A 23,446-nucleotide genomic window follows, 5' to 3' on the forward strand; every position below is an offset into this window, starting at 1 on the left:
TTTCCTGTAGTTTCCACACATGGGGGCAGAAACCAGGGCTGGATCCTTCAACAGCCCCAGACATACAAGGAGGTGAACCAGGTACCAGTCCCAGCCATAGGCTCCAGTCCCAGGAGATGGAGTTGGAAATAGGTCAGGTGACAAGACTAAAGCATGTATCCAAGGGGTCCATCCAGAGAGCAATTACAGCAGCACGTGGCCAAGATCCATCTAGGAGGCAGAGTCAGGACTGAAGCTGGAGACCTGACAGCCTAAGGCAGATCTGAAACATTTAAATTCATTGAGAGCGCAGTCCTTCCTGTCATCAAGGTCATTAACAAAGACATTGATCAATATTTTCTCCACCCTCCATCCTGGAGAAATACCTATGTGTTTTTCTTTTCAGTCTGAAAGTTTTAACTTTTTTTTTTTTAAAAAAAACTTTAAGCAAAAATTAAAACCAAAGAGGCTGATCCGAGGCCACAGAGACCATCCAGCTGGATACTTCCTCAGCCCTCAAGTATTTTGGCCTGCAGGGAAAATACAAGTCTAATTAAGAAATTCTGTTTGGAATTATTTCTTTTATAGCTAGATTGGAAAAGAAATTATATTCATTACCTTTGTTAATTTCTCATTTATGTCTGATGTGCCTCACTCACTATTCTGATGCTCTTTCCAGCTCCCTTTCTAGCACTAGTTGAACAATTTATTTTGATTCTTTGATGATCAATTACATATTCCACTGATTACTACCATCCAAATCCGATTTTAATAGCACTTCAATTGGGCTGAAATATAGTTAACATTAAATAAACTCAAATTAATATCATTTGTTCTCCAATAGTAAAATGTGAAACAATTCAAGATAGATCCAGCTTTATTTCTATAATATAGATTTGTATTTATATAATAAACCTTGTTTAAATATCATGTTCTAGCCACTGTTATAAAGACTGCTGAGCTATAGACTTATGAGAAAGTAAATGATAAGCTGAGGGAGCTGGGGATTTTAATGCCATTTTAGCAGTCCTATGAGCAGGTGGGATGGGTACGAATTGAACTTTCTCTGATTATGCAGGAGTGATTTCCCAGCACTGCAGATACATTTTTCTTTCTCTTGAGTAACTGTATGTTCTTTAAGGAGTTTCTAAATTCATCACCAGCTAATGCAAATGCAGTCATCACATTACATCTTATTAAAGCTTACACTGCACTCCCTCCTCTACATTACTATGCCTAGTTCTCTGAGTTATTTACAAAATAAAATAAAATGATTATACTGTTAGGTTAATTTTAAAATGAAATTTAAAAAAAATGACCTGAAACAATCAAAAACCAGCAACAAACAAATAAACCAAAAATTTAATAGTTAAAAAAAAAAATCCAACCCACATTTGATTTTGAAAGCATTTACACAAAATCAGTGGACCCTTCGTGCCCAGAAGGAAATATGCCAACATAAATAGATTCATAGAAGGGCCCACAGAGCATATTTTATTTATTCTAAATAATAGCCTGAGATTAACTTCTTAAAAAAAAATCAGTTTGTGCCATTAAATTGCATAGAATATTACAATTGCATGGAAACACTATTTATATTCTAGAGTTATTTCCATGAGTTTTATCATATTTCTATCACTTTTGTATAAAAGTAGTGAAGTTAACTACCAAAGAATTAGTTATTTTTGCCAGTGCTACTGTGACTCATGACAACAATGTGAGTCAGAACTTCTCAAGTTATTTCTACAAAGGGTATCCATCCTGTCCCAAGATCCACACCCCCAAAATTATACATTAGTAAAGTCATAATTGAATTAACCTTGGACTAACTCCCAAAGATTGTTATCTCTTCTCTTGCAGCTGGAAGAAATCTCTATCAAAATGTCTCTGATGGAGAAATGTCACTGTGAAGCAATGAGCAAGTTTACAAATAGTTCTTATTTGACAGCTCCCATACTCAGTAAGACTCAGTAAGTAGATTTTCCATCTACTGTTTTTACAGAAGGATTCTAGACACTTCCAAAGAATAATCTGCTCCTATAAATTAAGCTTCATCAGGTTACTTATTAGTAAGATATTGGTCTGAGCCCTGAAACGTGTTTTAAAACCTCTTCTGGAAAGTAATTTTAGCAATAGCAATTATAACTCAGAAATTTTTGCTATCTGCATGTGTATACAGCTTCTTGTTAACTCTTGCATTTTATTCCCTTCAGTGTTTTCTTGAACAGTATGTCCAATTTTGGGTGCCAAGAGGAAGTACTCACTTTCACTCCTTTCAAATATGCTACCTCTTAATTTCATAGTGTCGTTGTCTGTTTCTGTGTTACAATTCAGAATAAACAGTAATTCCCAACATACATTTGTAACACTCAGTTTCTTATCCATTAATGGCTCTTTTAGTAAGTATCTCTTCAAACAATTGGATTGGTCTAGACCATTACAAGAATAAGCAAAGGATTTATCTTTCACCAAGTTTTCCAGAAATGGGAGTGGGCCCTTTGTACAAATTGACAGTTGTAGTTTGCAGCACCATGATTACAGGCAACCCCTGCCACAGGTCACTTATCCTTGACTCACATGTTTTCACAACCAAAGATGTGCCCTTTCAAATAGGATGCTTAAATCATTCTGTGAACTAAGGACCCTTTTGTTCACTATTCCATTTGGCTGATGAGATGTTTATCCTACTGTTTATGATGACATTTTAAAATACACCTGTAGTACAATCCATGTCCCTAAGGAGTATTTTAAGAAGTTTGTGGGTAGAAAGTACCATATGTGCAAATCACTGCACTGAGTTAAGAAGATTCTTATTGAAGATTCATTTGGGTCTTTTGAACTGAGAAAATATTTGTGGGTTTTGTTCTGAAACTTACTAAATTGCCTTCATTATATTTCTGCAGCTAACACAGATGTCTTTTGATATTATGCTATTCATCTTTTATTAATTATCTACTTAGACATATGAACAGACCATTTGAAAATTATAAGCATTAGTGAGCAAACATCTCTGTATTGGATATACTTATAAACTTCCTCTTAACAAAAATGTCCCTCATTAAAAGAAAATATTTAGGTATTGAGACAATATCCGCTGTACTCATAAACAGCCTAGAGTTGAACTTCATAAATAACTTATTTTTTCCAATAGAAATCTATGTTGTACATTTCTATATCTCAGTGTTGCAAATTTATTTGTCTCTTATGCAGAAGTTGATTGATTGCTCTAGTTAGCAGCAAATTTTTATAATATACAAAACAATTAAAACACACTGCAAAGTAGACCTAAGTGCTATGGGTTCACCTGAGGTGGGTTCTTTGATTATAAGTTAGATATGTGACATCTGGAAGTAATTTCTCTATCATACAGATTGGAGGCAACGTTTTGTGAGATTTGCAGTGCAATATAACAGGCCCAATAACCATTTGAATCTACACTTTCATAGCTGCTGAAGCTAGTTAATGAAACTTCTGAAAACTCCATGTACTTTGCTAATGGAAAATAGTCCCTACTCCAACCCTAGCCTGCTGCCTCAGGAAAAAAAAGAAAAAAAAGTTGCTAGAAAACCTCTCTCTACAGAAGAGAAAAATCCCATTATTAATAAAAATTATTGCAGTATCCTTCACATGAGTACCTTAGAAAATATTGTCATAGATATTCTGTATGGGAATCCTGCCAATAATTGCTTTTTAAACTGCCATATCTCTTATTTTAACCAGTGCTCCTCAATCACAAACAACTTTCAAAGGCAACCTTTAGAATACATATTGATAAGGGAGAAGAGGTTAAGCCAACTTTATTCTCAAAGCTGTTGAGGTAGTTGGGATCTATAAATCGTATGAGCCTGTTCAAGAAAACAAGCTGTGTTTGAGAGGAAAAAAAATGGTGCTTACCCATTTGTGCCCTAGGAGAGAGTTTGACACTTTGCTTGCACATCGTGTAAAAAATACTCTCCTGATCGTTTTTAATTGCTCTGTCCTAAAGCTGTCTTGTGAATTCAAGGCAACTGGCAATTTGGCACTTGTGCATCACCTGAAGGCATATGCAAGTGAGCAGTGTTGTGATTCACAGTGGCAGGTGATACCAAATGAGATTACTCAAATCTAAGATTGAAGAAGGAAGGAAAGAAAGCCCCACATTTTGTGATAGCTGATAGCCTCCTCTACTGTTAACTTTCTGGGGGAGAGCTCTCAGTCTTGAAAAGATTGGATCAGCTAGAGGTGCAGGTGGTGTAGAGGGCACAAGGTAGAGGACAAGTGGCAATGAGAACATGAGGAACTACTTCATATGTCTCAAATCTCACTGAACTTACACTAATCTTACAAAACAATTTTGTAACATCCAAATGTCTGATGGCAAATTGACGTGTTTTTTGTTTTGTTTTTTTTTTTGAAAGTAACATATATGGTGACAAGATTAGGATACTATCTAGAAGAATAGGCCTGATTGAGTGATAGGCTGTAGCAATTAAACACACTGCCTAAGGCTCCAGAAGTAATATGACAGGGAGAGCTAAATGAAGAGTAAAGTTAAGCATACTAAGCAGAGACAAAGGAGGAAAAGAGATAATAGCAAGCAGTGATAGAATGATATGTTTGTTCCCATGTGTCCATAAAGAACAGCTCAAAACTATGAGGGTTTCTCTATCTCTTTATTGAATATTTGTCTTCTTCAGTACTATTTTCTTCGTATGTATGCTAGTAACAAAAGTATTCCTAGTTATGTAATAATACATAATGTGATGTGTGTAATTTGATTAGCCAATGATGAGATGAGATTAAACAAGTGTAGCTCTGATTTCATTCAATGCTGAAGAGCATTTGGTTTACTAGCTTATGTGGGTTTCATATGGAGTTGCTTAAGAGGTGCTGTATTCTACTTGCAGATACTCTGCTTCTCAGATCTGTTTGTCCTTAATGGCATACAGCAATGTCCTTTGTGAACTACTACATCAAACTTTCCCAATTACCCATTCGTGGTTGTGGCTTTGTTCTTGGTGCTGCTCCTTGAATGACATTTGAAGGCAACACTCCTCCAAATTCACATATTTGGTCATGAAAGTCGTACCAGATCCTTCCTCATGTTCTGTATTCTGCTGCCATCATGTGGTTATTTCTTTTCATTCACACCAAGATTTAGAAAAAAATAAGCCATAGTTTTTTGTACCATCTGTACATTACAGGAACCACTCTCTGCCCCAAAAGCCTGTAGAAGTTTGCTCATAAGGCTGTATTATTTATTTTTAAATAATTTGCATATTTTTTGATGAATGAAACATCTGGCTCCCATTAGTGTAATAAATTTTTCGGAATCCCTCTGTTGGAGGTAGAAAGATATTGGACTGGAAGAATGCAAAATTTTGTACAACATGTAGTTAACAGCGGGTGAATCTGGCATTTTACAGCTTACTAAGCAGCTTTCTTCACTGAGTACTTCCCAGTGATGGACATAAAAGGAACTGCTTCTAAAATTTTCTACATGACTTGAGCCCCTGATGATCCTCAGGGAAATTCTATTTTTTCTGTGTACTCTGTCTGACTTTGATATCCAACTATTCAAGAGGTGCTATATAATAATTTGTTATTTTTTGCCCCAAATTACATGTTTGGAGATAGGAAGTAGTTTCTCTGTACCTTTTCATATGGTTTAATTTCAAAGGTCTTATGTGAACAAATAGAATGTGTGCTCAAGGTAGAAAACCATTTGTATCTTCTTGGGTGAGTTACATAACTTATAATCAGTCTTATTATGTTTGAAAAATCCACATTAATATCTTTCATTCAATTTTTGAATATTTGTTTTTGTTTTTTTTTTCATTACTTGACCAGGATGAATTGGAAGTGTAAGGTTTTTATCAAAGGAAACAAATGGGTAAGGTTCTTCAGTTGTTGATAGACCATTGCTTCTCCATGTACACATATGTGTAAGCAATGCAGAAAGTCTTGCATTATCTAGAATGTGTAGTCACTAACTTACTGAACCAGCTTGATCTGTAAAGCCTTTCAAACACCTTGCTTTCTGTCTCTCTCTTTCTGACCACTGCACTCTCATTAGTTCATCCAAGTAGTCTGGCAAAATGTATGGAGGATTATTTTGTGTTTGACTTTTCCAAGGATAAAGAGTTTATCCTCAAGATGTAGCAGTTTTATTAAAGGGAAAAAAAAACAAACAAACAAACTACATTTCTGTAGCTGTTAGAATTTTGGCTTAAAAATCAAATGCAACAAATGCAATTAACAAAGTCTGCTTGAAACATGTTGCTTTTATTACCTAACACATCAGTTTTGAAGAGATAATGGTTTAAGCAAATGTTAAGATACATACTGCTGTGTTAAGAACAATACTGCATGTGAATGAAGATTAATAAAGTGCACATTAACAGAATTAATAGAAATCCAAGCTTCTGCCTAGCATACTTGGCATGCTGTACTGCTTAAATCTTAACTTATAAATATGCACAAGTGCTGAAAAGTCTGCTGTTCTATCTGCCCAGAAGCACTGCTCTCTTGATGGAGCTGAGCACTGCAGAACCTACCTCATGCCTAGCACCATATGGGATTTACAAACTGCCTGACGCTCCCCAGGAGCATTGAATTCAGTACAGATCTAGAAGTGGGGAGGATGCTTTTAATAATATGTTAAGTAGAACTTCATAATCCGTACACATTTACATTTTGTATATTAAGATGTAAAACTCTGTTGCTTTACTCAATTTGAGATATTTACTATGATATAGGCATGGTGAATGCTACAAAGTTGCAATGCTTTTTTTTCTGTTGTTGCAGCACAACTCTTTTCCTCCTATTTTCTTATAACTGTATCAAGTACTTAAGAGAAAAAATTTCCTGCTGTTTATTTTAGGTAAGAACTTATTCTGAAAGTTTAATCCCACAAGTCTGTTTTTGTACATTCTTGTGCATGAACCTCATGTACGGAGAGGATTTGTCAATCTATTGACAAATAGTCCAGATATAATTCAACAACATCTGAACAAAATTAATTCATTGATATCTTCATAATTTCTGCTTGAAGTCTAAAGCTTAGCAAGAAAGATGAAAGAACAACTGGCAGAATGAGTATTAAAACTGTCTGTATATATGCACAGCAGAATCAGAACAGTGTCCACTAACAAAGAAGAGTTTCGAACTTTTCTGAGCAGTATCAACTGCTTTGGGAAAGATTTTTAAATTCTTAGGGAGTAAATAAGAATAAGAAAGAGGAATAAACGTAGTTAAAAAAAAATAAAATAAAATAAAAGGAAAAGAATTACAGGCATCTCCAGTTTTTAGACACCTTTACTAATACTTGCAAAAAATAGAGATCATTTTGTCTTTTCAATGGTACTGATTCTCACTGACATGATGGCCCAGCTTTAACAAGAGAAGAGTGGTCCATGTGGTAACCATAAACTGTTATATCTGCAGCAATAGGGAAATTCTTGTGTACTGGCCAGAATTACAAGCATGTCACAGCAAGCCTTGATATGGCAGTATAAAAACTAAAAGGGCAGGGAATTAAGTCATTAGTTTTTCAAGCATCTGCTTAGAAACAGATATCTTAAATTATTGCTAGCCTTTATCCTGTTTTGTTTTGTTTGGAAGTACTTAATTTGCTGACCTGAATCTCCTTTCTGGTCAGTTAAAAAAAATAAATAAATAAAAAATAAAAAGTGATTTTCAATTGTATAAATTATTTAGTTTTCTGCTTGGAATCAAATTGCAAGAAGAATAAGAAGATGGGAATTTTCCAGACAACAGCTTTTTATAATCACTCTGTCTTGATAGAACACACACAGATGCTGTGATTACCTCAACTGTGGTACATTAATTTTCCAGATAGGTACTGACACTGGCTACACAGTGTTATGATGTCTTTCTGTCTTGGTCATAACTGCTTGTGCATATTTCTGTCAAGGATAACTCACACAAACATAAATGTTCCCCCCTATTTTTTATATTAATAAGCAGCTAGGGAAGACTAATATTTCTGGAGATGAAGAGGTACTTGTTATTATGATTAAAGCTAAACAGAAAATAAGTGAAAAGCATTTTAAAACAAGAATGTGGAGGGGATGTTAAAGTATGAAGTATCACTGTGTTTGAACAGGAAAAATATCCCATAACAATAGTAAAGATGATTAAAAACCTAACTGAAAAAAAAATTAGGCTATTTTTAAGATTTTTTATGTATGAAGCCATATATCATGTGAGGAGAAGAATTTAGCTGCTAAATGCTGATTACCATTTAAAACATTCTTGCAGGGACTCCCACAGATCTTTGACAAATGGGGAGGTGAATTTTCTGGCCATTCTGAATAGCCTACAGAGAAATACTGGGAGCCTACTGCTTAAATCTCGGAGTCCTTATAAAACTCTCCTTCATTGCCATGTTCAATTTAGGTTTCTCCATGTGTACCAGAAAAAAAGAGAGATTATAAAAACATTATGACCAGACATAGATAAGTCCTGGAACAATAAACATGAAATTAAAACAGCTCCATAAAATTATTAGACTAATTTCCAGCCTGCACAGGAAAGAATGCCAGCCTTGCGTGGCTGAGGCAGCACATTGTCTCTGCAAACACACTGTGAAATGCAGTTCTTTGTGCACTGGAAGCCTACAAGAAAAGCCTGTCCTCACTGCACTCTTTCCAAAGTTCTTGAAGTTCATGCTACTGACGGTGAGCCACCACTTAAGAATTAGCATATTATATAAATCATGCCCCATTATAGGGGTATATTCCCACTCCTTAACCAGCACAATGAAAATAGAACAGGAAAAAAAAGAACTGTATGACTGTTTTATTTACGTAAAGAAGTGTCATTAAAATTCTTTTGATTCTCCTGCAGGCATTTTTTTTATATTAGTAGGAATGCAGATCTGGCCTAATTTCCTAACTGAAAATTAATGAGGATTGAAGATATTTAAATTACAGTCAGTGAATTCAGATATTTAGAAAAGAGAATATCTTTGGTGAAAGTAAGATATGAGGAAAAACACTGCAGTGGAGTTGCAGTGGAGTTGAAAAAAGAGAACTTCTTTGTGGCTTGGTTGTAGGCAAACTTTCTAAATATAGTGTTAAGATATTTACTTGGAGCATCAAATTGAAAGAGGTGTTGTAATGAGTCATGTAAATACATGTTTGTTGAAGCTGTGGAGAGGTGAATTTTCTCAGAGTAAAAAGATATTTTAATTTTCTTTCACTTTTTGCCTTCATTTCTTCACATGGTTTGCAGTGGAGAATGCATATCCATGCTAATCTGAACTGCCACAGACATTAAGTTGCACACTTTGCTTCTTCAGTAGTTCAATGGACCTAATTACAGCTCCACAGAAGCAAAGGCACCAGTCCCAGTGGATTGTGGAGGGCTGCTGAAATGCCCAGGTAACAGCTGCAGCAAATGCAGCTGCATGCAGGTACAAGCTCCCTGTCTGCTAGCATAGATGTTCCCAGTTTCTCAGGGCTCTGTAGGTAGACACAGTGGAAAGGCACTGTTCGACCACTCTACAATGTGAAAGATGAGACGGGCATGTCACTATGTTTTGTACTGCCTCTACATTCTTTCCTTAGTACATGTTCTTGAACCTACCAGAATCCTGGGCTTTTAAAGAAAATTAAATTGAGATTATTGTGTGTCTTTCCTTCTTCTTTACAGTTTGTATTCTCTTCTGCTTCACAGAGGCAGATTTGTTGATCATTTACAACCTTCAAGTATTTGAAGTTGAAAAGCTGTAACTTTTCAAGAAAACTCCCATTGTATGATATACATCAGCAATTTCATAAATTCTAAACTGTTGACAAAAAAAAAAAGCTGTAATACTGATTTTGATGATTCATTTAAGTTGCTAATTTTATTCATTTAATTTCAAAATCATATCAGTGTGAATATGTATTTTTCCTGGATATTTTTGTCTCTAGTGCTCCAAGAATTACCTTGCTGACAGCAAGTCCATCCAATATTCTACCATTACACTCTCCTTACAACATAATTACTACATTCTTGGAAATGCACTGCAGAAAGGGATGATTGAGTGCTGCTTGAGGACTAGGTTGGAAAGAAATGGAGTGATGACAGAAAAGGAAAGTAGGAAAGCTAACTTTTATTGTGTGTACAATAAATACTAATGTGCTTACTTGCACTTAGCTTTGATTTCTCCTCTACAGTAATGGAGACTGTAGAAACTAGAAATTAAAGAAACATTTTTCTTGATAAATTTTCACCTGTACTATACTTCTATTAAGAGATTCATATGAAGTATTACCAAAATGGATTGTGTGAAAGACCCATATAAGAAAAAGTCAAAGTTTGGGCCATATAAAAGTTGAAGCACAAGCTACAGATAGAATTGACGTTCCCCATGCTCTGTGCACAGAAATTCCTTCACACTCTGCGAGGTCCTTTGTTAGCCTAGAGTTTTCTTATTTTTGAGCAAGAAAAATTAATATTCACTTTTCTAAATAATCTCTATGTCAAAAGCATAAAGTCAAATATTCAAGCTTTGTACAGAGCATTGGCAAGGTGGTTTCACACACCCACCCTATATTGGTTTGTCCTTTACCTGGTACTTTGGAACAGAACATTTTCTGCTCCCACTTCTTATTTGCTAAGGGAAAGAGTAACTAGAGAGCTAAGTTGGGTGTAAAAGCTAACTGCCCAGAGACCTTCTGCTTAAGCTTGGGAAATCTTCATAACAAAACACAAATTCAGACTGAATAGATAATTTCCCTGAGGGGCTAAAAGGCAGCCTCAGACACATGAGCTTCTAGCCAAGGATCCTGAGGCCCCATCTGGAGTAGTGTGTCCTCCAGAAAGATGTAAAATTGGTCTAGAGGGTGGCCACGAAGAGGGCTAGAGTACTGCTCCTGTGAAGAAATCTTGAGGGAGCTGGGCTCATTCAGCCTGGTGAAGGCATCATTGTGGCCTTCCGGTACTTAAAGGGAGTGTATGAACAGGAAGGAACACAACGTTTTACATAGGTAGATAGTGATAGGATGAGGGAGAGCAGTTTTTAAATGAAAGAGGAAAGATAAGTGTTAGATATCAGGAGGAAATTTTTTTCACTAGGGGAGGTGGTGAGGCACTGGAATGGGCTGCACAGAGAAGTTGTGGTTTCCCCTTCCCTGGAGGTGTTCAAGGCCAGGTTGGATGGGGACCTGGGCAGCCTGATCTAGTGGCTGGCAACCCTGACCACGGCAGGGAGGTTGGAACTGGATGACCTTTGAAGTCCCTTTCAACCCAAGACATTATGTGATCATGATGCCTCTGACCTCATTTTCCTTTGAAACCTGTGCTCTGAGGCAGTTCTTCAAAGAGATGTTTGCCAGAAACAGGGAGGATACTAACAAAAGTGAACTAATACCAGTAAGAAAATAAATTCCCATGGGTTAGATGAGGTGACCCTGGCAAGATTTAAAAAAACAAAACTCTTCCATGCTTTCCTACAGACTTCGAGTCCACGAATCCAAGGATGTAATGGAAGTCCTGCCAAGGAGAGCAAGGCATGAGTAAATGAACATTCACTATCTATACGATCTGAATTAGTGACTTTTACAAAGGTTGCCATGAGGCACTGTGTTATTTATCATTACTGTGGAGCTACGATGCTTCTTCAGTACATGGGAATGGAGCAGATGTTCTCTTGAGTTCAAAATTTCCCTTACTCCAATATACTGGTTTTGTGTTTGTCTTTGGACGTGAATTGTCCATGTGGTTCCTAAAAAAATTTTACTACAGCAACAGATGATACTGGCAGATGAGAAGGCCTTTTTTTGAAAGCATGCAGGAAAAATGACAAAGCCTCTCAGTTTTTGGAAGTGAACTTTCTTTATGGCACAAATGTTATGTGTTTGTATCAAAATTAGCAGAAATGTCTGGCACATATTCAACCTATTTATGTCAGCATACCAGCACTAAATAAATAAATAAATAAACAAACAAATATTTAACCCTACCAAAGATTATCTTTTAAAACTTGGTCTTTATTTCCAGCTGGTTCTTTGTGTCAACTGTGGAGCTTAGCTGGTATCCTCTGTAAGAGAATGAATTTAAAAATTATTCTTGTAATAGCGCTGTATAGTTACTGCGTACTACAAATGTTAATGCAAGATAAAAATCAATCAAATCAGCATAAATTTTATGATAGAACTTGATATCTTTGTTACTGTTAGCTATGGGAACTATTTTTTTTTCTTAACAGCACTGTATTGTGTTTAGCCAGTAAGACTGCAGTGAGAAGAAGTGAGGCGAAATTAATGCAAAAATGTTCCATCCTATTCCTGAAGAATTTACTGTGAAGTTTTTCCTAGAGGTAAGCCAAGCTAGCAAACATGCTTTTACAACAGAAATAATGTTTTTATACCTTTCAGGAAAAATACTTTTCCCAATAAGTATCAATAATTGTGAAATAAAAATGAAATGCTGATAAGTTCGTTAAGATTTGTTAATTGTCTATTCAGAAAACTTTGGAGTGACAAAATACTAAGCGCTGCTGATGTCACAGATCCTGCCTATTAAATTAGTTATATATATGTAACTAATATATATATGTGCCCCACCATCCTAACAGTAAAGAATTTCCTTTTTTAGTTTAAAACTCTTCCCCTTGTCCTGTCAAAATATGGTGTAAAAAGTCAATCTCTCTTCTGTTTATAAGCTCTCTTTTAAGTACTGGAAGGCCACTGTGAGCCTTTTCTTCTCCAAGTTGAATAAACCCAGTTCCCTTGGTCTTTCTTCATAGGAGAGGTGTTCTAGCCTTCTGATCATATTTGTGGCCTTTCTCTGGACCCACCTCAACAGCTCCATGTCTTTCATGGGCTGGGGGCTCCAGGTCTGAATGCAGTCCTTCAAATGGGGCCTCATGAGAGGTCTCCTCCCTCTCCCTTCTGGCCTTCCCTCTTTTGATGTAGCCCAGGATACCATTGGCCTTCCTGGCTGCTAGAGCATACTGCTGGCTCACGTCCAGCTGTCTGTCCAGCAGAACCCCTAAGTTTTTCTCCATAGTGCTGCTCTCAGTGAGTTCTTCCCCCAGTCTGACTGTGAGAAACAGAGCTCCTCCATGTTTATAAAGGGGAATATAAAATCTCTTTTACTTCCAGCCTCCTCCTTATGGGAGGAGAGATATCCTGGTCAGTTCAAACAGAGAAATATACCCGAGTTCAGGGTGAGTAGAGTCAGTCTCAATCACAAATGGAAACAACGCATGTTTGGGCAGAAAAAGCTGATTTGTGTTGCTCTGGGATTCACACTTCCTACAGCAGCACAAGTTGCCATCTCCCCTCTCCTCCAGATACTTTTAGCTCCCTTGAGCTAAGTGAGCTGTCTAAGGGAATGGTTTCAATTTGACAAAAAAGGACATGGTATAAGAATGAAAATAAAATCTTTCATGAAATCATTCCCTTCTGTAGTACTTGAGATTGCAACAATGATGTAACTTGTGATTGCATTTGCAAAGATATTGATATAAAACAGCACATACATATATTTAGGTATATAAACATTATTCATTTGGGTGCATTTTAATCTGCGTGCCTATGATCTCCCAAATTGGAGCTGGATTCCAGTTCAAAGACAGTAATTTGTAATTACATTTGTAATTACCTATAATACCTCATCTTCTCCCGGTGTCATGATTCATCAGTTGTTTGAAAAAAGCAAATAATGTCTTTCAAATGTACTGGGAAGTTACAAGGTGTTGAATTATAAATGCCAGTAGGTGGAGGAACAGAATCCCAAAACTTCTCAGAGGAATCAAGATATTGGAAAGAAAGAAAGAAAAAGCTCAATTTTGCAAACTGTATAATTTTTGAAACCCAGTGCATCAAAAGCTACTCCGAAGAGCCATGCAGAATTGTATCTGGGAGGAGCCTGGAGACACATCTCTTGCTACATATGCAGACAGCATAAGTGTGGAATTTGGAGGAGTGTTACTGTCTATCCCAAATTTGTCTAAGGGAGATAGCTGAACAAAGTGTGTTTGGATTCAGGAGAAATAAAATTGCAATTTTCAAAAATTTAAGGGCATTCTCACTAGTCTTTGGGTATTCCAGCTTCTCTCTTTCATCTAATCATGGACATCAGAAAATGGGGATTATCAGTGCCTATCAGTGACTATTGCAAACTGAATGCTAATGGATTTTCAGCCCACACATTTGAATATACTGTTCTTAATTCAAAAAACTTAATTTCTTGATATAATATGGGATGGATAGCAAAAAAAAAATTATAAAAATAAGAAATGGATGCTTTATCTTTAAATAAATCTTGGTGTTGTTATGGGGATTTACTCTAGGAGGTCAGCTTATACTTAGTATTCATAGCTGCTGAGCCACCTACTGAGGAAGAAGGCAGAGTTAGAGCTTGAGTGATCATTCTTTACCAGCAGCTAGTCTCCCTAACCAGCTAATATTTCATACTGAACTGTAGTTCCAGTGTTTCATCAAAATGATTTGCAGTTTATATCCTGCATTTACCTCATGTCCTTTAGTCAGCTCATTGTGAAAGTGCACAAAAGGAGGGTTAGGGAAGCAGCTGTGATATCTCTGCTCTTCAATACAGACAACATACTTGCAAGCAATTACTTTTCTGCATCTTTTCTGAGTTCATATCCTCTGTGCACATCAGAGATGGCAAATTAATTATTATATTGAGTAGTATAACGTAATAAGAAACAAAGTACATTCAAATCTAGGGGTCAGTTTTGGGGATTTTCTGTTTACTCAAAGAAAAAAGAACAAAGGTTTGAAAGTTTTTTTTTTTCCCATCTTTTTAAGAAGCTCTCCCTAAATACGCTGCCTCTTCCTTCGGCTCGTCTTCATTTCTAAGAGGTGGAGTGGCCAGATGTGCACCCTGGGACAGAAGATGCCACTCACTGAATCACCAAAGCTTCAAGATATCAAGTGTTAGTCTATCTATACTAACTTTAGTATTTACTTCACAACTAATTATGAATTTCATAAGATCTTCCCTAAAATTATTATATGAGGTTTGTCCTTACTTTCTTCCTTCCTTGTCATCAGATGCTCTGGGGCTTGGCATGTTAGGAAATAGGGGTTATATAGGGAAAGGAAGTCTGCACAGGTACACAGAGATACATGGGTAGTCACAGCTTCCCATAAAGTTCAGTTTATGTGTCTCATCACATAAGTCCTTTGGAAAAATCTTTGTTAAGGCTGCCATTTTGGAAATTGCCTGGAGTTAATATGGTAACACCAAATAAAATAGAAGTAGAAAGTCTCAGATTATTTTATCAAGAATGCAGCTATATTTTTATATATTGAAGACTTGAATATCTCAGTTTTCACTTGATGTCTTCGGATTCTCTGAGAGTTTGCATCTTTGTATGCTTTTAGAAAAACTTCAGCTGCGCCTCCAAATGAAGTTGTTTTTAAGAAGCTTTGCAGTATAGAAAGAATCTTATCAATTTTATAAATAGCATTGAGGAGAACTAGCATGTCTCCTCCTTCTTACTTGTTAATAGAAATTTCAATTTCTGTCTAGCTATCTTTTCTACTAACCAAATAAGTTTAAATCACAAGAATACTTGGATTTATCAGAAAGATTGTAGGCAACATTTTGAAGTAGGAATTTACAAACACTTTGTTTTCTGTAGATAAAATGTAGGCCAGATATTCACTTGGCATAAATTCAGATACTTTCACTGTCTTCAGAAAAACTGAAATATATTGCTAAAGGAATTTGATTAGTTTGAATCAATTTCTCTTCTTGTTTGCTCTCATGGAAATTAGAGCAACCCCTCCTGAAAGATCTCTCTCAAGCTATACCAGTGAAAAGTAAAATACAGAGCTTGATCATTAATGTTTTCTCTTCCTGTGTCAATTGATCTCTTTGTTATCTACAAAGAGTTCAGGTATAAAACTATTAGTGTACAGGCCGACTGATGGAGCAGAGTTTGATTTAAAATAATAGTTCTTACATCTAGACAAAAAGTGCAGCTGTGAATGTGTCCTACAGATAAACACTGTATTTGTGAAGCTGGCCGGTCCATTTTCAAATCACTGAACATCACAGGATGCCTTGTTACTTCCTTGTTCATATCCCTAATTGCTGATTTATTAGCAGATTTGTTAAATGTATTTCTTAGAAATCGAATCAGAAATACAGCAACTGAAGAACATTCACTGTCTTATTTCACATTGTAACAGAAAGAAAGAATATTTAAATGTTTATACATACAGGTAACTTTTCTACAAGCTCTCTCAGAACCCAAGATTTGACAACTAAGATCGAAAATTAGACTGATGTTGTAAGGCTTGATCTTTCTCTAAAGTTCATATGATTTCATTAGGGTATCATGTCAAATCAATGAATAGAGAAAGTGAAGATGCAGGTTATCAGTAGGTTATAAGGAAGACACAATAGAAATTTACCAACCTTTCTAACATGGATATGTTTTCTCATCTAAGCTGTGGGCACATTTTCATCTGATCTTTTTGTTGCTAAGTATATTATTTGTTTAAAAAGAAGAATAATCAGGAGAGTGATGCCCTAATATTTAGAGAATAATAGCCACTGGTGTTAGACTTTGTTTCATTTTAGTTTTAATTCCTTCCTAGTAAGAGATTTTGGGGAAGAAAAACCAAAAAAAGTGATTTAATCAATGAAAAAATCCCTTCAAAACTTCTAAAAAGAAAATAAGGTACACAATTCCATAAATACTGGATGGGCTTTAATGAAAGAAGTTCTTTCAATTTTGTGTAACATCAATAGGAAAGAGCAAAGTATGTTGGTCCTTTTCTCCCTAAGCTCTGCCCTCAAGGGAAGAATTTGAATTACAAAAATTGAGGAGATGTGATTTCATTTCCTTTTCAAAACTGAAGAACAGTGTGGGGCCAAGAGTCTTTATTTTATTTGCTTAGTGAGTGATATAGAAAATGTGCTCTCCGAAGAATGTGAACACTTCAGAAAAATGGAGATCCATATAAATTGAATTAATTCTCTTTTCAAAACTAATCTCCATTCAGTGTTTCCCTTCTACTTGGATAAAAATCTGAGTAACCACACCAAAGGTTGGAAATGAAAGAAACCACTGGGTATTTATGAGTAATTAGCTTTATTAATAATTCTGTAGAATTAGGAAGAGATCTGCTTTATTTCCTGTAAATATGCAAACTTCAGTCTGACTCTCTGTTATGCTGCCTGAATGCACGGCACTAAATCAGAGGAAGCTGTTAGAGCAAAACAACAGGAAACAAAGCGGCTGCAAACACCAGGTCCTTGAAAGAACAAAGTTGAGCTGCTATTTATCATCCTTGAGTGGCATTGGAGAGAGTGAGGACCAGAAGCAGAATGCCTGCCTGCCAACATTCTAGTGGTCTGCAATATTCCCATATCTGGATTGAGGTTCAAAGCTAATTTTAAAACCCTGCCAATGCTGGGGTAGATAGAAGGGAGTCTGAGTGGCTTAAACATACTGCCAGAGTTAGTGGGAGGAAGTGAAATGCTGCTTCAGACTTGCAAAGGCAGCGAAGCCTGGAGCAAGGTGGGCAAGGCTTACAGACTCTGTCTAGGGAAGGCTGGGGTGCAGGATGAATGTGTAGCCCACTGTTCTTTTAAACCCTTTGCTTTGGGCACTGCAGGCACAGAGTGGCATAATAAAACACACTTTTGCTTTACAGAGACTGTTTTTAAGTCTCTGAAATCAAATGTTATTGAGTTTTGGGGGTATTTCTGTCATTGTAACGTTTTTCTTTGTTACAGCACTGGAAGGATGAATAGGAAACAGACCTGGCAGCAACAGCTCCTTGAATGCCGTGATCAAACAGGATCACCTACAACAAGGAGACTGAAATCCCACCTTTCATTTATAGTGTGCTCTTGAAATAAACAGAGAACATAAAAACCAGTGTAACTGCAAACAACAATGCTTCCGTATGGTCCTTCAGGGAAAGAGTGAATCCCATTTTCTGAGGTAGTAATTCCTCAGTTATGGATGTTCAAAACTTTGTCAAGCCTATGTTGGAAAAAAACACTGGAATTTAATACTTGGAGATGCCCAGGGAAACAAACATTGGTTCCTAACTGTTGATTTAATTTGTCAAAGTATTAGCAGTAATGTGTCATTATCTTAGATGTATTCTAAGCCCAGTCTTTCATATCAAAAGTAAACGTAGTGATGCTAGTGGGTCTGTTCAAATGAATTATAAATTCCTTGAAATTCTGTGACTTTAATTGTTAAACACTTCTTCTGTTTCTTTTTCTTTAAATTGCAAGCTGAAAAAGTATGCTGTCTGTAGCCAAAACCAGAAAAATTGAGCTAGTTCACAAATTACACCTAATATTATAGCATCATTGTGTATACATGTTATGCTACTTTAATCTAGGAAACAGTGCAATAGAGCACTCCAAACTCCATTACTTTAACTATTTATATGCAGAGTCCTCTGGAGGAATTTGATATATTTGTTTCACTTAACCCTGTTATGATTAAATTTCTCACATTGTGAACAGCAGGCACAGATCTATATTTCTTTTCTTTATTTCATTACTAGCTGATAATTTTATTGTATTTCATTTTGAGATTCATCTCATGAACACAGTGTGTGTTACGCATTCAGCTAGATCTTTTTTATTTTTAGATCTTGCCTGATTCACAGTAAGCTGCACAAAAAATCCAGCTAGCCACCCAGTACCTTTTGTTCTTGGAACCATTTAAAATCAATTTGTGATCCTCTCGACCCAATCTTTTCTCTTTAAAATGGATAATATTTTTTGCAAGAAAAGTTGCTGACTTGAGAACAATAATATGCTCTAAAACCATATATGCATTTTTCCTTTTAATTGGTTTTATTATATCTGTACATTTTCTTATCCTCTTCTTTGAAGATGGAATTCTATCATGAAAAACTCAAAAAAAGAACAAGTAAAGTGTCCTTTTGTGACTGCATTTAATGGAAAAGAGGCTCAAATATGGTAGCCACATGAAAAAGCTCTCCCTCTTCCCTTTCCAAGGCTAAGGAAAAAGTCTTGGATTGTGCTTTTTAAAGTTCTGAGAGAAATTGGAGTGACAAACGGTTTGTTTTGTTTTTTATTTTTTTTTCCTGGGATCTTGCCTCTCAAGAATGCCTGTTCATTTTCCATCTCTTGCAAACCTTAACCAAAGCACACTAAAAGATGGGGCTGGGGAGCACACTTTGGCAGCTCCTACTAAAGACAGTCTGAATCTTTGCCTGAGGATGTCCCAAGACCCAAGTCTGAAGTAGCCAAAGCAGCCGGAGACTACAAAAGGACTCCATAAGTCTGCCTCTGATCTTTGTCTAAGTTTGACACTCATTCAGATTCCCAAAGCTCAAAATATTTTATTGCTGCAGACAGGAGCATTTAGAAGATACCATGTACTTACTTTCTCCCATCTGTAAAGTATTCATGTGATGTTTAGAACTGAAATATAAAGTGAACTAGAAATGGATCCAGAAAATTCTACCACTTCTCATCTTCATACATGAAATTCACAAGGCACAGAAGTGTCACAGAAAAGTAATACTGATATGAAATATTTGAAAAAACAACAATAAAAACTCAACCTACAAACCAATTTAATTGCTTTTTTTTTTCAGCCCCACTGTTCCCTTTCAAACTTTGTGTGTCATTAAAAGTAATTCCTATATGGAATTGTTGTCATATTTGATCTATATATTCATGCAGTCATTGTAAAAAGTGTAGGTTGGTTTTCATGGTTCTTAAGAGGAACTAAGATAATAATTCAGAATTAATGTATTTATTCATATTGATATTGAGATCAAATTGCTATAGCAATGAAAAATTACATACAGAGATTAGTTCTCTGAAATACAATATCTACTGATCCAGTTTATCAGTTGTGTCTCGAAATCCCAGCACTTTTAACTATGCTAACCAAGACTTTTTGTTAGCTGGCATACAGAGATGTGTATTCCTCTATAAAACTGCACACAGAGAGGCCCATGAGGTTGTATCATTCTTCCTTGATACTGTGCAGACAATAGCAGTGAGCACATATATTTTAAGTCTGGCATTTGACAGATAGCACAAGATAATTTTATAATTTTCAGATCTGTAGTGCATGTTTTAGAATTCTGCTCTTATTTGTCATCCATTGATAGCTTTTCAACTCTGGTGCAACAATTAATCCTGAATAGAAACACTCTATAGAATAATGTAAGATATTAGAAAAAAAGTTGACTTGATCTGTTGCTGTTTGCTATTTGCTGTAAGTTGATAATAATTTCTTCTCATGCAGAAATAAAGATGATTAAAAGATTGTTTGAACAATAAACTAAGTATAACATTATTATATAGTATTCAGCCACAGTAGGTTGCACAGCTGTTGATATGCTGCAAACTAAAAGTACAGTTGTTTTTTTTTTTAAATATATTACATGATTGATCTGATTTGCAACAAAGGAAACAGGAATCAGATGCACTGAGTTGTAACTGTGGCAATTGGCATGTTTTCATAAAGTTCTGGTTGTCATGGTATTAAGACATTATTTAGTGTTTCCTATTGGGTGTTGAGAGGATTATCAAAGTTGGAAAAATTTTAGCAAAGGAAAGCTCTGGGACAAATTAATGTTATACAGCATTTTTACAGTAGTTGTATTTTGTTGGACTAACATTAGTACAAAACCTTTGTAGAACCACAGAATATTCTGATTTAAAGGGGACGCTAAGGACCAAGTCCAACTCCTAGAAAGAATTTACAACTTAAGACCGGTGGAAAATATTAGAATTATAGAAGTAAGATGATAATTTACAAAGAAAGAAGCGGAAGTTTTCCTAGGCAAGTAAACTCAGGAGTGTGGTATTCCTGGTTAAAAAGCTCTATCTAGAGTCAGTGATATGGAGGTACAATTATTAGTTTCTTTATTAGCGCTATTAGTGTGTTTTTCTAGGCATGTCGAGTTGGGAAAGGGAGCTGCCATTTTTCTAGAACACTGAACATGAGGAATGGTACATTTTCTTAGAATACCAAAAGAAAATTCTAATCTGAAGTATCTTCAGAGAAATGTAGTGAATGTCCAACACTTCGGAGCAGACAGCCTACTTACCTGAGTATTTTGTTGCATTTACTTTATCCTAAAAATTAAGAGTTTTCTATTTTTCTTTTTTTTTTTCTCTCTCTTTGGGAGTTGCAATAAAAGTTACTGAAGCATTCACAAAGCAGAATTTACATAACAAACAGGATTTGATCATTCAAAATTAAGATAAAAATATACATTATATAAAAATGGAACCATAAAACAGGTCTTATATAAAAGACAGCAATTACTGGCCTAGGACAATATACTTGAAGATGCATGGGTAGGCTAGACTAAGATTCTTACTAAAATTTGATGTTGGCATCTCCTGGTTAGAATTCGCATGTTCATGCCACATTTCAGGTAATTTACGTCCTCTGTATCAGTGAGAAAAATTGATGAAAGCAGAAAGCAATTAAAAAAAAATTCTGGATCTCTGTGTACTAAACCCATATCTTAAATAGTCCAGAATAGAGGGAAATTTCTCTTAATTTTTTATTTAGTTTATGCTACATCATTGCCTAGAAGTCCTAATCCAGATTAGTGACTGATGGAAAACATTAGTATTTATATACCGCAAAACAAAACAAACAGTCACTGATCTGGATTAGGACTTCTGTGGTCGTACTCAAAGGGAAAATATATAAATATGCAAGATATATATTTGCAGTGTTCAAACTGGATGCTTAGTTCAGGCACAGGATGTGATTAAGATCCTTTTCCCTGCTCTTGTTCTGCTCAGTCTTCCACTTTGGAAAACCAGAATGCTAGCGGCTTACCTGACGGATCCTGTGGTGAGTCACTGTTTTGGATCTCCCTGCCCACAATCCTTTTGGTTTTTGGACACACTGCTTCAGCCGAGCTGAGGCCAGCCAGGTCTGTGATGGATCAGAAGCAGCAGATACAAGAAAGTATTACCTAAAATCAGTTGCTTCAGAAATCAAGGAAACTGAACTTCCAAAGTTATACTACAAGGGAATTTTGTAAGACAACTGCATTCTCATCAATTATGCCTGTTTTCACTCAATGCAAATCTAGACCAGTGTATTTTTTTGTAGTGGTACAGATGCTGACTATAATAGATCTTTTGCATATGTTCCATTAGTTTAATCTGTTTTCCTTTTATCCTGAGTACAGTTTCTGCTTGGAATGAAAAGATTCTACAATTGTGGTAGTCCTGGTCTTTCTAAGTTCAGCAGCTGTTTCAAAATGTATATATACTGCATATTTTTACATACAAAACAACTTGGAGGAGAGCACAGGAAAATGTAGAATTCAAATTGATTATCAGACTAGTTTATAAATAATGAATAAAACAACAGTATATGAATGTACTATGGCCTCACATATTTATGAGATATTGCAACAAAAACATTTTATTTAATGACAGACCACTGAAAATGAGCGTCCAGAGCTAGGCAGAATTTCAGACACAGCTAAACAGTTTTCCAGTGTTTCATACAAGGAACAACTGCATTCTCATTTATTTTCTATTTTCAAGTCCAACATAAGGCTAACAAGAAGTATTCGTGTAACAAAATTCTTCTGCTTGTGAACAAAGCAAAAGTCACATAGTCTCCTCTGCATTGCAAAGACTTAGGATCTATCTCTCAGTCTTAAAATCTTCCAGTTCCACAGATAAGTGACTCTGTGTCACACAAGTCCTTGGGATTCTCTGTGGTTATATTTCAGATCAGTGGTAATGTCTTTGTATCAATCATTCAGCTGAAACTTTACTGTTGAAAGTGATCTAGTCAAGTGATAACAGCTATTAAGACAGCAGCAATTTGGCAATTGCATTTAAATGATTAAGCTGAACTACGCACATATTGCAAACATGTCAGTGTATCTCAGAACAAGATGCCATATAACAAAATCTTTTTTTTTTATTTCATCTGTGTAAAATCAAAAATTTTGAAAGACGCTAAAAAAGTATGGATAAACAAATTTTTTTACCTTGACAAATATGACTCACAAGCAGATGCTTCTTATTCAGCACAAGTCTGTGATTTCTCTTCCAGTTAAGGAAAAGTGATTTGAAATATGAGAGCTACTACTTGGACAAGTGAGTACAACTATGAGTTCACTGTTTGAGTTCCTATTTATGTATTTTTTGTTGCAAAAGTCATAGTGGATTAGGTATTTCAGAAGATAAAATCCACATGTTGGCAAATTAGGCTGCTACATTTCCCCCATCTTCAGAGTGAATTAGTAGTTAGTTCATATAGCAGAATTTAAAATAGTTTTGTAGTTGACAAAATGGTTACACAGCTACTACAAATCAGTAAACACGAAATGTAAGTTGCATTTTATATAAACCTCTGGGAATAGGCACTGTGCTAAGAACTTTGGATATTATTAGTATTACTCAGTAATTTACTTTGATGAATGACTTTTCAACTTTACATTTCTTTCCTTTTATGGAAAAGCATGAAGGAAACCATGCATTATGA

The 23,446-nt window shown here is 35.7% G+C and overlaps 1 long non-coding RNA gene across 2 annotated transcripts; it reads right to left on the bottom strand.

The window, feature by feature from the left end:
• Window positions 1-233: 233 nt before the first annotated feature.
• LOC122194292 lies at window positions 234-23,019 on the bottom strand. 2 transcript variants are annotated; one of them, XR_006183092.1, is made up of 3 exons: window positions 22,950-23,019; window positions 21,773-21,871; window positions 234-262 (listed from the first exon to the last, which is right to left on the bottom strand). It is a non-coding gene; the product is annotated as an uncharacterized LOC122194292 (long non-coding RNA). The 2 variants fall into 2 exon arrangements; XR_006183093.1 differs by lacking the exon at window positions 234-262 and adding an exon at window positions 472-509.
• Window positions 23,020-23,446: the final 427 nt, after the last annotated feature.

Source organism: Lagopus leucura, unplaced genomic scaffold (assembly GCF_019238085.1).
Source record: "Lagopus leucura isolate 7727_CA_CO unplaced genomic scaffold, USGS_WTPT01 Super-Scaffold_73, whole genome shotgun sequence".
Classification (NCBI taxonomy): Eukaryota; Metazoa; Chordata; class Aves; order Galliformes; family Phasianidae; genus Lagopus; species Lagopus leucura.